The sequence below is a fragment of the Quercus robur genome, chromosome 9 (assembly GCF_932294415.1).
Source record: "Quercus robur chromosome 9, dhQueRobu3.1, whole genome shotgun sequence".
Classification (NCBI taxonomy): Eukaryota; Viridiplantae; Streptophyta; class Magnoliopsida; order Fagales; family Fagaceae; genus Quercus; species Quercus robur.
The window spans coordinates 11,015,849-11,031,308 of record NC_065542.1 but is presented as its reverse complement, the minus strand read 5'-3'; positions in this window follow the sequence as shown (position 1 = coordinate 11,031,308).

Genomic DNA, 15,460 nt, shown 5'->3' with positions numbered 1-15,460 from the left:
CCCCCCCCCCCCCCCCCAAAAAAATGTATAGATTGAATATTGATCCTCAACTGCTAATTAAGGTTGAAAACATACGTGGGTTCCAGTTAATTCAACTGATAAATTTTTTTATGGTTGAATAAGAGATTTAGGGTTCAATCACCACCTAGCTACACTATAAACTGATCGGTGTCTTAGTCTAATATTAAATTATTAATAAGTTATCATTAGAAGCAGACGCCATATATTGAAACTCTAAAAAAAAAATATTGAGAACATATATTTATTTCATTTTACTATATCTGAAGTAGTTTTCTTTGTTACCTCTTTTTAAATATTATTATTATTTTTGTTTTATAAACAATCACAAAAATCTTGGTGCAAAAGTTGGGCTGAGAGGTGAGATTAATAGAGCGGGGGTGGCTCTCTCTTATTTTTGTTTGGGATCCGCTTATTTTGCTGAAACTGAAAACTTTTTGCTGAAAGTACTATAGATAAAGATAAAAGTTAGTTGAAATAGTATAGCGAAACCCATAAAATGGTATCAAAAAGTGCAGTGGGACTCATGAATAGTAGAAAAAATAAGTTGAATAGTAAAATAAGCTGGTTTTTTAAACTGGAGCCAAACACACACTCAATATGGGCAACCTCTATATTTAAATGAAAACTATCATTTCAAACTTTATCTTTCCTTATATTTCCACTTATCCATGTTATCATTATCTTATCGGCTACACTCATTTTATGAACATGTTACATTTTAACAATCTAATATTTAGTTGGCCTTTTAGTAATCTAAACAAAATTTATCCATAAACTAAATAAGTATTCTACAATCACATGATATTCTTGTTGTGCTTCTCTACTTATCTACCATGTTACTCATCATATGATTTACATAATTTTGAATCTATCTATTTTTATGAATTATTAATAAAAAATTATCAAATAATCTCGATATTTGGACTCTCTTCATCATCAAGTCTTACAATCTTTTTTTATACTTTAGATTTCATCTATCTTGTTTTAGTTATATATAACCAAAAACTTTTAGATTATAAAGTATTTCTCTAAATTTTTTAACATGATGTTAATTTCACGTTTAGTTTAACTAAAACTATATCATTGCAAAAAGCGTACAACAACGAACTTTTTGAATCACTGTAATGAGTCCATCCATCGTTAGTATAAATAGATCTCTTAATGTTGATTAATTTTATGTTTAGGTATGTATTGTATCGTATGCTTTCTCTAAATCAATAAAAACTATATGAACATATTTAAAGATTTATTTATATTTTTTCATTAGACTTCTAAATAAGAAGATAGTTTCCTTTGTAGATCATTGTGCCATAAAAAGTGCTTTTTATATGATAATATAAGTAGTCCTGTTTTTCTTTTTCTTTTTTTTGGGAGGAGTCCAAATCTTTTGTCTCACTTTTCCTACTCCACTCTATGCTCTACCAATAAAAACTTGTCACATGTTCACCTAACTAATTAAATATTACCATTATTGACATATTAATTCTACCATTATTAATTAATAGTAATAATTAATTAATTAGGTGAACATATGGCAAGTTTTTATTGATAGAGTATAAGGTGGAGTAGAAAAAGTGGGACAGAAGATTTGGACTCGGGGATGGTGGCGGCTTGGTGTGTATTTGATAACCTTCATTTATTATTTTCAGTAATGTATAATAAAACACCCTGAAAAAATTGTTAAACAAATTAAAATGTGCAGTAAAGCTTGCATTTGGATGAGAGCTTTTACTTACTAAGAGAGAGAGAGAAAAAAAAATAATATTATTATTATTATTATTATTTAGAAAAGAGGAAAAAAAATTATAGTTTAAAACAATCAAACATCACATGCTTAAAAAAATAAAAAAACATTTTGCTTTCATATTAGATAAGAGAATCTAGATAAATTAATCTCTTCATGTAACAGTACATGAAAACAATTTTCTATAAATATGAAAGAGGCACTAGTTTCATATATAATTGTTTTGGCTTAAAACGTCAATTTATTTTTTCATGTTTAAAGTTTTAGATACAACTCTATGTTTACGTAGCTTATTTTTGTATGAAATATACTAATGAAAATAAAGTTTTTTTGGTGAACATAGGACCAACCAATGGTGGCATGACAGCTTGTAGATAGCATTTTCTGACTTTAATGGAGTGAAGACAACCGTAGCCAATGGCCCAACAGATAATAGCAATTTTTTAAAATTTAATAAATATTGTTGTCCCCTTAAAGATAAACTCATACAGTAACACTGTGAGTCTGTGAGTGGATGCATGATTACATATTTATGTGCAAAGCTTATTTCTTTTTGGTACATTGCGACCTGTCTGCATCATGCAGAATTCATAGTGGAAATAAGAGTCAGACTTGTGGGGTTTGCGGATAGGAAGTGCAGACTCCGTAGTATCTAACTCAGTTCTCAAGTGAAAATATGAAATATCCTGTGCTTGTACATGAACTACGTAAAATGGCAGAGTAATTTAAGACCAAGACCTTTTTTTTTTTGGTCACCATTTTCCCACAGTTCAGATGTACTAGATTGTGAGTCGTCTTTCCCTTTTCAATGGCCACTCTAAGATTTTTTTTTTTTTTTTTTTTTAAGATAGTAAATAAGAAATATAAATTATATAAAATTTAAAATAAATGAACACTTAAAAAATATCAACAACACAAAAATAAATATATAAAAAATCTTAAATACATAAATTTTTATAATTGCTTTATACAATATTTCATATTTTGAAATTGTTGCATGATATTTTTATTATCAATCATAAGAGCTCTCTTTCTATATACATAACCAAGCAACCATTCATCCACTAATCCCCTACTTGATTGAATTTTTATTTTTATTTTTTCAAATTTATTAAGATTTAAATGTGCTTTTCTAAGGTTTAAGATTAACAAATTTTTACTTTTGTTGCTAGGCTAATTAATTTTTTTCCTAGATTTTAGATCAAATTGGTATGTGTGGAGGCCAATTAATCAGGAGGTACTGTTAAGACTGTGCTAACAGGGCCTATGGCCCGATCCGAGGACATTAGACCATCCGAGGAGGTCCAGATAAGATTATAAGGAGAACGGAGTAAAGAGAAAAGTAAAAATAATATGAGATAAGTCCAACAAGTGTTCGATGATAAAAGCCATCTCGGCAGCAAGTGTCCGAGGTCAGTAAGAGTGCCATATCATCATGGGTTTTCTTCAAAGTTACATCACCACTGAGAGTTAGACGTTGGACAAGGGATAAGAAAGGAGAAGGGCAACAAATATCTTCAAAAAGCTGCTACATCCGCATTAAATGATTCCCAACCAACTCTCTGGCCGCATTAGTGTGGAAGTGATGCCTGAACAGTGATCAAGCAGCCTTACAGCTACTATTTGATGGTTTTGGGAGGCACTGGATGAGATAGGAAAGAGTTCTCCGAATCTAACCTACACGTGTGTGGTAGGAATGATATCAAGATTGTAGTATATAACATGCGAAGATGTACTAAAAGGGGGGATCGGAAAAAATCAAGCATTTAAAGAACAAGACTGTGAACTCTTGTATAATTTTATTGATCAACAAGACAATATAATATAAGCTCTTCAAGTTACTCCGATGACAGATTTTCTCATCCTATTTGTATCTAACAGCCTTAAATTACCAAATTTTATCGTTTTTCTTCTGGAATAGATCTAGTTATTTTATCCACGCTCTATAAATTAATTGTTTGGGCTGCTTGAGCTAGAACCCAATCCTATATTGAACCCAATCCTATATTGCGTCCAATCCAACTTCAGTCCTTACAATTGGCGCCGTCTGTGAGAAGAGCTTGATCTAGTCTAAAGGAGATTCGGTTGCGATGTTCACGATGGAAGAGGCAGGACCACACCAGGTAGATGTTAATCTACATCAAGCAGAATCAAGGGGTTTTCAGCAAAGCAATCCGCGTGGGAGCCTTAAACGGAAAGGAGGCCGTGTGGAAAGTATGCACACAACTCACACCAATAAAGGTCAATCTCGAGGGAAGAGTCATGTTTCCCATGCAAAGAATGACAAAGACATGCAACGTGAAATCAACGAGTTGAAGAGGGAGTTGCGTCATGCTCGGCGAAGACGTTCACCGCCCAGCTTCGAACCGTCCTCTCAAGAGACAGATGGTGCTAGCTATAGACGAAGATCCAGAACTCCGCCCAACAAGACCTTTTCCTATGAAGAGGAGCACCACCATAGACGTAGGTACAAAAGCCCGCCTTGCAAAGGCTTGGGGAACGATGCCATGAACAAAACGCTAAGTCAAGTTTCTAAATCGCCCTTCACACGGAACATAGAAGATGCGAGTCTTCCTCGGTGATTTCATCAACCCACATTCACCATTTATAATAGTCAGACAGACCCGGTAGAACACGTTAGCCATTTCAGTCAAAGGATGGCTGTCCACTCCAAAAATGAGGCCTTGATGTGTAAGGTCTTTCCATCTAGCTTGGGCCCAGTGGCGATGAGGTGGTTCAACGGTTTGAGGGTGAATTCTATCGACTCCTTCAAGAAACTCACCTGAGCTTTTGGTGCTCGCTTTATTACTTGCAGTAGGGTTCCTCGGCCTTTGGGATCCTTATTGTCTATGTCCATGTGGGAGGGAGAGACTCTGAAGGCTTATTCAGATAGATACTGAGAGCTGTTTAATGAAATAGAAGGAGAGTACGATGATGTGGCCATTAGCACTTTCAAGGCTGGTCTTCCAACCGAGCATGATTTAAGGAAATCTCTAACTGGTAAACCTGTTACTAGTATACGCCAATTGATGGATCAGATTGACAAGTACAGAAGAGTAGAAGAAGACCAACTGTAGGGGAAAGGAAAGGCTAAGGTGATCCCTCAGGAGATGAAGGATTTCAGGTCGGACTAGTACAATAATAACCGACCTCGGAAAGATTTTGTTGGGCAGTCAAGATCTGCCAACACCCAAGCGGTTAACGCTGTGTTTCAAGAGCCAGTGCAACAAGTACTAGAGAAGATTAAGAATAAGCCGTTCTTCAAATGGCCAAACAAGATGGCAGGAGATCCTATGAGATGCAACCAGAACCTTTATTGCCACTATCATCAGGATCATGGACACACAATGGAGGATTGCAGAAATTTATGGGACCATTTAGACCAGTTAGTCCGAGAAGGGAAGTTGAAGCAACTCTTGCATCATTCCAGTGGTCGGTTAAGCCAGGCGGGCTCAGAGTTTCGGGGGGATGCTTCTTCAAGACTCCCCTTTGGCACAATAAACGTTATTTTTGCTGCCCTAGGAAGGATTGGATCTTGTCCTTCCAGGGTAATGTCGGAATCCCGTTCTCCAGCCGAGGAGTCTAGCTCAATGCCTAAGAGAGTCAAGATGGGCGTCCCGTTAGTGTTAGGTTTTTCAAATGAGGACAAAGTTGGAACAATACAACCCTATGATGATGCTCTTGTCGTTACGCTAAGAATTGGTGGGTACGATGTGAAAAGGGTGATGATTGACCAGGGCAGTGTTGCTGACACAATATACCCTGACTTGTATAGGGGGCTAAATTTGAAACCTGAGAACTTGACGGCCTACAGTTCTCCTCTGGTGAGTTTTGAGGGAAAGATGGTCGTCCCAAAAGGTCAGATTAGATTACCTGTGCAGACCAGTACGGATGTGGTGGAGGTGGACTTCATCGTCGTAGATGTTTTCTCTCCCTACACGGCCATTATGGGCAGACCTTGGCTTCATACCCTGGGGACTGTCTCCTCTACTCTACACCAAAAGATGAAGTACCCATCCGGAGACCAGGTTTTAGAGATAGTAGGAAGTCAAACTGCAGCCCGACAATGCCTGGTAGCAGCTATCCAACATCGGCCTGAGGCAGAGACCTCGGCCACCGCTGATAACGGTTTATAGCAATCACAAACCCCAGCGTTACCCTTCAACGGACCAGCCAACGAGGCGAAATGCGAAGATTTGGAAAGGATAATCATTGGCGATGGTCCGGAGAAGTTCTTTCAGATTGGAGCTAAACTGCCTCTACAGGAGAGAGAGCAATTGGTTGAATTCCTCAGAGAAAATATTGATGTGTTCGCGTGGAGCGCATATGAAGCCTCAGGTATAGACCCAAATTTCATCTGTCATCATCTAAATGTTAATCCTTCCATCACCCCGAAGAGACAGCCACCTCGGTGTCCGTCAAAAGAGCATGCCGAGGCTGTCAAAAATGAAGTGGCCAAACTCAAGCAGGCAAGGGCTATCAAGGAAGTTTTTTATCCTCAATGGTTAGCCAACACGGTGGTGGTAAAAAAGAAGACTGGGAAATGGCGAGTGTGTGTAGACTTCACGGACCTCAATAAGGCCTGTCCCAAGGACCCTTCCCTATGCCTAGGATAGAGCAGTTGGTGGATGCAACAGTAGGTCATCTTCGGATGAGCTTTTTGGATGCCTTCCAAGGATATCACCAAATACCGTTAGCATTGGATGATCAAGAAAAGACAGTTTTTGTTACTCCCATTGGAAACTATCATTACAAAATGATGCCCTTTGGTTTGAAAAACGTAGGGTCTACTTATCAACGGATGATAACTAAGATGTTTGAACCACAATTGGGCAGGAACATTGAAGTTTATATCGATGATATGGTTGTAAAGAGTAAAGTGGTGTCTGAGCATGTGGGAGATCTTGCAAACATTTTTGGAATTCTGAGAAAGCACAAGTTACGTCTGAATGCTTCAAAGTGTTCATTTGGTGTAGGTTCTGGAAAGTTCTTAGGCTACATGGTGCCTCACAGGGGAATTGAGGTGAATCCAGATCAGATTAAGGCCATTAATGGCTTACAAGCGCCTCAGAATCCCAAGGAGGTGCAGAAACTGACAGGGATGACTGCTGCTTTGAACCGATTTATATCTAGGTCAGCTGATAGGTGCAGACCCTTTTTTCCTTTTACTGCATTTTAGCAGCTGAACGAGTACCTATCTCGGTCACCTATCATGTCCAGTCCTAAGGTAGATGAGGTCCTGTTTGCCTATTTGGTGGTGGCCTCTCATGCAGTAAGTTTTGTTTTGATACGAGAAGACAGTGGCATCCAAAGACCAGTCTATTACGTAAGTAAGTCACTTCATGAAGCCAAGGTGTGGTACTTATCACTGGAAAAGGCTATCTTGGCAGTAGTACATGCTACACGAAAACTCCCCTATTATTTTCAAGCGCACACCGTGGTGGTTCTAACTCAATTACCGCTCAAGTCCATACTTCGAAGTGCGGATTATACTGGGAGGATTGATAAATGGGGCACGATTCTGGGGGCTTTCGACATCAAATATATGCCTCGTACCTCTATGAAATGCCAGGTCCTCGCCGATCTAGTAGCCGAGTTTGCTGAACTTCCAGAAGAAGCAAAGGTGAAGCGACATGGCATGGATGAAAAATCGGTTGGCCTAATCTCCACACAGGACACCTCATCTTGGAAAGTATATGTGGACGGAGCAGCAAACCAACGGGGAGCAGGAGTGGAGCTAGTTCTAGTATCCCCCGAAAAGATCACCATTGAAAAGTCCTTGAGGCTGGGATTCTCAGCTACAAACAACGAAGCTGAATATGAAGCTTTGCTGATGGGAATAACTATGGTCCAGAAAATGGGTGGAAAGGCATTGGAAATGTTCTCAGATTCAAGACTGATCGTGGGCCAGGTAAAAGGGGAACTAGAAGCCCGAGATACAAGAATGCAGGAATATTTGGGTTAAGTTAGGCGTGTACAAACGAAATTTGAATCCTTTGACTCGTCACATACCCCCAGAGGTGAAAATACCCATGCAGATTTTTTGGCTACCTTTGCCACCTCCTTAGCACGGAATATGCCCCGGGTGATAATTGTCGAGGATTTATGCATCCCCAACCCAACAAGGAAGGATTTGCTCCAGATCCATTAAGTCAACTTGGGGCCGAGCTGGATGGACCCCATACTACTATTCCTCAAAAGCGATATATTGCCTGAAGAGAAATCAGAAGCTGAGAAAATACGAAGGAAGGCTCCTCGGTTTTGGTTGTCCGAGGACAAAAAGTTCTATAAACGTTCTTTTTTTAGGCCATATCTGCTTTGTGTACATCCCGAGATATCAAAGTCACTCTTAGAGGAACTGCATGAAGGAATTTGTGGAAATCACACGGGGGGAAGATCCCTATCTCACCGGGCCATTACTCAAGGATACTAGTGGCCAGATATGCAGAAAGAATCACAAGAATATGTTAGAAAATGTGACTAGTGTCAGAGATTCGCTCCAAACATCCACCAGCCAGGAGGAGTTCTTAATCCTCTTTCCAGCCCTTAGCCTTTTGATCAATAGGGCTTAGATATTGTAGGTCCTTTCCCTAAAGCGCTAGGATACAAAAAGTATCTGCTGGTCGGCACAAATTATTTTACTAAGTGGGTCGAAGCTGAACCTTTGGCTAATATCAGAGATGTGGACGTGAAAAGATTTATCTGGAAGAATATCGTTACTCGATTCAGGGTTCCTCATACCCTTATCTCGGATAATGGCCTTCAGTTTGATAGTACAGCCTTTAGGCAATACTGTTCTGACTTGGGGATAAAGAATAGATATTCCACTCCGGCCTATCCTCAGGGAAATGGGCAAGCTGAAACTGTCAATAAGGTTATAGTGAATGGACTCATGAAAAGGTTGGACGAGGCAAAGGAAAAATGGGTGGAGGAATTACCACATGTCCTTTGGACGTATCGAACAACGCCTCGACAGTCAACAGGAAAGACCCCTTTCTCAATAACATATGGGGCCGAGGCTGTAATCCCTCTAGAAACAAGTTTCCCAACGTTGAGAACTAGTGCATTTACCCCGGGCGGTAATGACGGGCTGTTGGAAAAGAGTCTGGACTTGATCGAAGAGCGAAGGGAGAATGCAATGGTCCAACTGGCTTACTACCAGCATAAGCTCAAGTAAGGTTACGATACCAATGTAAAGCTAAGGCTGTTGGCTGTAGGAGATCTGGTACTGAGGAAAGTTTTGGGGACCACCAAGAATCCAGCCTGGGGAAAATTGGGACTTAATTGGGAAGGACCATATCGGATCACTTCAGTGGCAGGAATAGGTGCCTACTATTTGGAAGATCTAGATGAAAAAACTGTACTCCACCCTTGGAATATAAACAATCTAAAGAGGTATTATTATTAATAAAAATAATCCTGTTTAGTTTCCCTTTAATTTATTCCGATCATATGTCATGTATTTCCTCATCTATTGAAGTATTAAACAGAAACTAAGTTATGTCAGATTTCTCGGACCATAAACTTAGTGGAAATTAGTACCATATGACATCTATTGAAGTATTAAATAGAAACTAAGTTATATCAGATTCCTTGGACCACAAACTTAGTAGAAATTAATACCCTATGACATCTATTGAAGTATTAAACAAAAACTAAGTTATGTCAGGTTCCTCGGACTACAAACTTAGTGGAAATTAATACCCTATGACATCTATTGAAGTATTAAACAGAAACTAAGTTATGTCAGGTTTCTCGGACCACAAATTTAGTGGAAATTAATACCCTATGATATTTGTTGAAGTATTAAACAGAAACTAAGTTATGTCAGGTTTCTCAGACCACAAACTTAGTGGAAATTAATACCCTATGATATCTGTTGAAGTATTAAACAGAAATTAAGTTATGTCAGGTTTCTCGGATCACAAACTTAGTGGAAATTAATATCTGTTGAAGTATTAAATAGAAACTAAGTTATGTCAGGTTCCTCGGACCACAAATTTTGTGGAAATTAATACCCTATGACATCTGTTGAAGTATTAAACAGAAATTAAGTTATGTCAGGTTTCTCAGACCACAAACTTAGTAGAAATTAATACCCTATGACATTTATTGAAGTATTAAACAGAAACTAAGTTATGTCAGGTTCTTCGGACCACAAATTTAGTGGAAATTAATACCCTATGACATCTATTGAAGTATTAAACAGAAATTAAGTTGTGTCAGGTTCCTCAGACCGCAAACTTAGTGGAAATTAATATCCTATGACATCTATTGAAGCACTAAACAGGTTCAATAGAAATTAATACACCCTCGTACTATTAAAATGCTAGTTCAACACAAACTTGAACATTTAAAGGGAGTAAACCCTTAATTCCCATCCTCGGATCACAGGGTTTGTGATCACCTAGTAAAGATATAAACCTCAATAAGCCTATGAGCATCATTTAAAGCATACTGAGATGCCCTGGACTTGACTTTATTTAATCAAACGTTTGGATGTTATCTTGAGGTTAAACTTGTTAGAGTAGATATCTATGTATACAAAATATGTCTATGTGATGTTATGGATTCAATGGTTATCGTCCATTTTAACTACCGATTAAAAGCATGTGTAAACTATGTTTTTTCTCTTGTATAAACAAAGGGCAGTCAAGATGAAAACTACTTAAAACCAAAGTAACAAAATAGATAAAATAAAAATGAAATAAATAATAACTCAAATGAATTCAAGAGGGTAAAAATGTATACTTCATTAAAATAAGTCTAAAAAAAAAGGGGACAAAATCCCTTACAAAAGTCATAATTAAATTACAAAGGAAGGCTCATTTTTTTAACTTGATCTAAAGCTTAGAGGTTTTGTTGGCTGGGTTATCTGCCTCTGAGGTAGTTGTTCCTTCCTTATCTTTGGAGGCTCCCTCAGCGGGCATAACAATTGAAGCCAAGTCTTGCTGAAAGCCCTAGGAAGCTACTCCTACCTTCGGAACCACTGCAGCCTTGTTCGAGGGTACTTCTTGGGAAGCACCGGTTTCTTTTGTTGGCCCTTGCTGGTTAGGAAGAGAAGGGTCCTGAAGCTGTACTTCTTTATTTGGATCAGCAACTGTGGAAGCCACTTCGTTTGGAGCAGAAGGAGGGTCCGAGGCTTGTATTGCAGAAGGGTAAAATACATTTTCAGGTTTCCTTAACTCAGAAGAAGCCTCAACCCCAGCACGGTTAAGGGCTTCATCCCAAGTCTGGGCGTAGTAAATATGACACACAGCTGGGACCTCCGCCTTAAGGGTTTCCTCGGTTTCAGCTACTCCAAGGTCGTAACCCTTCTACTCAGCCTTGTCCCTAGCCTTCTCGGCCTCAACCCTTGCCTTCTCAGCTTCAACCTGAGACTTTTCAGCCTGATCCTTAATTCCTTGGGCTTCTTCCAGTTGTTTTTTGAGTGCTACCATCTGCTCCCTGGCAGCAGTCAGTTGATCAGTTGTCTCGCGCAGGCGTTTCCTCTGGTCCTCGGCTTGCCTCTACGCGCCATCCAAGGCCGAGTCAACACTACGGCAAGCTTGCACCTCCTCGGCCAGCTTTTTCTTTAGGTTAGCATTGCTATTTTCAGCAATGGTAAGTGTTTGCACAACTGCCATTCGTCTTTTCCTTTCATCTTCCAACTGCTGGTAGCAGTTATTGGTAATCTCCTCAAGCTTGAAAGTGGCTCGGACAGCCTAAAAGAAAAGGATTAATACCATAGCCAACAAAAAGTATACGTTTATAAATAATAATTATAAGTAAAAAAAAAAAGGGGGTTAACATTATACCATGCCCAAATATCTTTTACAATTGAGGAAGACCTCATTCTTCCTCATGCCTCGCAGCTCGGACATATCTTTTGGGAGCAGTAAGGCCTCCTCCACGGCCGAGGCAACGTGGCACCCAATGCCCCTGTTGAAGTCCCTGAGTGATACATCATTTCTCAGGGGCTCCCCGCCGTGCATAGGTGCTGGGAGCCAGGCTTGTGGCTCTGGAGGCTGAGTGTCCAACCTCTCCAGGCCTAGTTGTGATTCGTGGTTGACCTTTTGCTGCTTCGCAGCTCGTTGAGCCTCATCTTCACGGGTCGGACGAGCTCTTCCAGCCTCAACCACATCTTTCCCTTTCTGCTTCCTTTTCCTTTTTGGATCAGCAGGTTCAGGTCTGATAGGTTGAGGTGGGTGAGGAGCAGGAGGAGGAGATTTGGGAAGATGAGGGGGAATTTGAGACTATGTGGATTTCCCCGATGCACCTTTTCCAGGTTGATTTTCTATCAGCTCCATTAAACTCCTCTGGGGTTTCCTCTGGACACCCATTTCGTCAAATACGTCCTCGGGGGGTAGAGTCTGGTTAAAAACCTCGAATTCGCCCGAGGAGTCTGACAAATCTACAACCTCCTCTGGGTTTCTTTCTTCTTCTTCTTCTTCTTCTTCTTCTTTTTCTTCTTTTCTTTCTTCCTCCTCCTCGAGAACGAGCTGGGATAAGGATGCTTCTATTAAAGGAGTGGCCACAAAAAGTGGTTGGGTGTAGGGAGTATCTTTAGGGATTGGGACACCCTCTGGAACAACGAACCCTTGGTAGGCAACACTGATACGGTGGAGCCGAGGGTCGCGAGTTTTGATTACGTACTTAGGGGCTTGGAAGGCAAACGAGAGGGGTGTGTATCTAAGGATTAAATGAGCTGCTCGGAGTTGACCGTCAGCTTCATTCACATACACCTCGGCTTGCAAGATCCTATCTAAGCTCGCTTTGTTAACTAAGCTGAGCTTGGGTTTGGTAGCACACTTATCTGCAAAACCATTGAATTAGAATAAAGTTTCGTTAGAGACAAGGATGTTGGGAAACGAAAGAGAAATGCAAACCAAAATTCAAAAACCTACGACTATACCCCTACTTGGTTCTCCCTCCTCAGTCGGACAGGGTAGGCCATTGTGCCATTCCCCAGAAAAGATTAGGAAATCCTTCTTTAAATTTTTATTTGAAGTAGGGAGGCATTGTATCAGCCTCACTTCGGGATGCCTCGACTTGAGGTAATATCCCTGCCCTTTCAAATGGTGAAGATTGTATACCCAATTCACATCGTGGTGGGTCAGGTTTAAGTTCATTCTATCGTTTAAGGCTTCTATACTTCCCAAGACCCTGAACATATTTGGAGCGCACTGTGTGGGAGATAACCTATAAAACCTAAGGTAATTCCTAGTGATGGTACCATGGGAATGATCATCCCTCCCTCCCTCTATGAAGGCAATCATGGGAATGACCACCTCTCCAGTTTTCCTAGCACCGACCCACTCCCCCTGGGCAGCGTACCTCATGCCTACTGTTGGTGGGATCCTATACTTACCCTTGAAACTTCTTATACCTTCCTCGGACTCAACCAAACTTTTGAACTTACTCATTTTCCTAAGAGGTTTCGAAGAAAAATTAACAAGTTTAAAATGAATGCTAAAAGGGTTTAAGAAGACTTACAGGTTTGGAAAAGGGTCCTTGGACAAATTTCTAGTATTTGTAGACGCATAGGGAGATGAAAGAGAGAGACAGGTTCAGTGTATGAGCTCTAGGATTGTGTGATTGCTGAAAGTAAGAAAAAGATTTGATTTGAAAAGTTATTTATAGTGGCGCAGAAGTTACAAGCGGGAAAGTTCCTGCTCGTAAAACAAGAAAAACCCTCCACCATTAGATTTACATCTTACCGTTGAACGTGGGGGACAAGGGCGTCGCCAAAATTTAATGCTGGCGCGCTCTGGACGCCGAAACGTCAGGAACGTGCCTTGAGCAGGTAAAAAGACATATAGGAGGTCAGGAATACAGAATAGGACCATAAACAAGATGGCCTGAGGACGTCAAAATCATCCTTTCCTCTCAAGGAGTCGAAAAGCAAGATTTTGAGGGGCTATTATGGGGGCCAATTAATCAGGAGGTACTGTTAAGGCTGTGATAACTGGGCCTATGGCCCGATCCGAGGACATTAGACCATCCGAGGAGGTCTAGATAAGATTATAAGGAGAACAAAATAAAGAGAAAAGTAGAAATAATATGTAATAAGTCCAACAAGTGTCCGAGGATAAAAGCCATCTCGGCAGCGAGTGTCCGAGGTCGATAAGAGTGTTATATCATCATGGGTTTTCTTCGAAGTTACATCACCACTGAGAGTTAGATGTTGGACAAGGGATAAGAAAGGAGAAGGGCAACAAATATCTTCAAAAAACTACTACCTCCGCATTAAATGATTCCCAACCAACTCTTTGACCGCATTAATGTGGAAGTGATGCCTGAACAGTGTTCAAGTAGCCTTACAGCTACTAGTTGATGGTTCTGGAAGGCGCTGGATGGGACAGGAAAAAGTTCCCTAAATCTAACCTACACGTGTGTGGTAGGGATGATATCAAGATTGTAGTATATAACATGGGAAGATGTACTAAAAGCGGGGATCGGAAAAAATCAAGCATTTAAAAAACAAAACTGTGAACTCTTGTATAATTTTATTGATCAACAAGACAATATAATATAAGCTCCTCAAGTTACTCCGAGGACAGATTTTCTCATCCTATTTGTATCTAACAGCCTTAAATTACCAAATTTTATCGTTTTTCTTCTGGAATAGATCTAGTTCTTTCGTCCACGCTTTATAAATTAATTGTTTGGGCCGCTTGAGCTAGAACTCAATCCTATATTGGGTCCAATCCAACTTCAGTCCTTATAGTATGTTATTGAGCTTTTTTTTTTTTTTAATATATATTTTAATGTCAAGATATTGTTTAGAGGATTATATTCAAGTTTATTTCAATTTGGCTTTAAAAAAATCTATGGTTAGGGTGCTCAAATTTTTATTTTAGGGAGTCTAAACAAGAAAAAAATTAAAAAAAAATTATATATAATTTTTTTTGTCCAATTCAAGGGGTTCCCATCCCTGGAGTCCAATTGAAGCTGCCCATGTCCCTTTCACATGACTCACCACTTTTTTTTTTCACCACTCGCAATTTCCTACATCACAGTCTTCGAATTTCTCAAAATGGCAAGTAAACTTCATCCTTAAAAAAATAGACACAAATACGTACAATGAGAAACATTAAGGATGCCTTTGGCCTATGTCTATATATGGGGGCCAACAACAAGAAAATTCTACTAATAAATTTGGAGAATTAAAAGATAGTGTAAAGACACTCATAAAACTCAAATCTCAAATACACCCAAATAGTTTTCTCTCACAAATACAAAGATTTGGGGTATCTCTCCTATAGTCTTATTCTAACAAACACTTTGCCAGTTGATCCATGAGCTTTTATACCACTTGTAGGGGAGATAATATGTTGGGAAGACTTCAATTGGTTCATATATTATATTAACCATTACTTTACTCAAAAGTTTAAGTTAATGAATTTGGGTTCAATTATCTATAATACTATTTAAGGGGCTTCCCCTGTTTGGATTCCACATTTTTCATGCCTAAGATACCCTCATCATACCCACTTACAAGTTTTCAATCACCGAGGATAGATATGTCTATACTACTATTTAAGGGGCTTCCCCTGTTTGGATTCCACATTTTTCATGCCTAAGATACCCTCATCATACCCACTTACAAGTTTTCAACCACCGAGAATAGATATGTAAATTAAAACAACTATACTTTAAAACCACAAACTCACGTACGCTTTACAGTTTCTATCTCACTTTCTCTCTCTCATT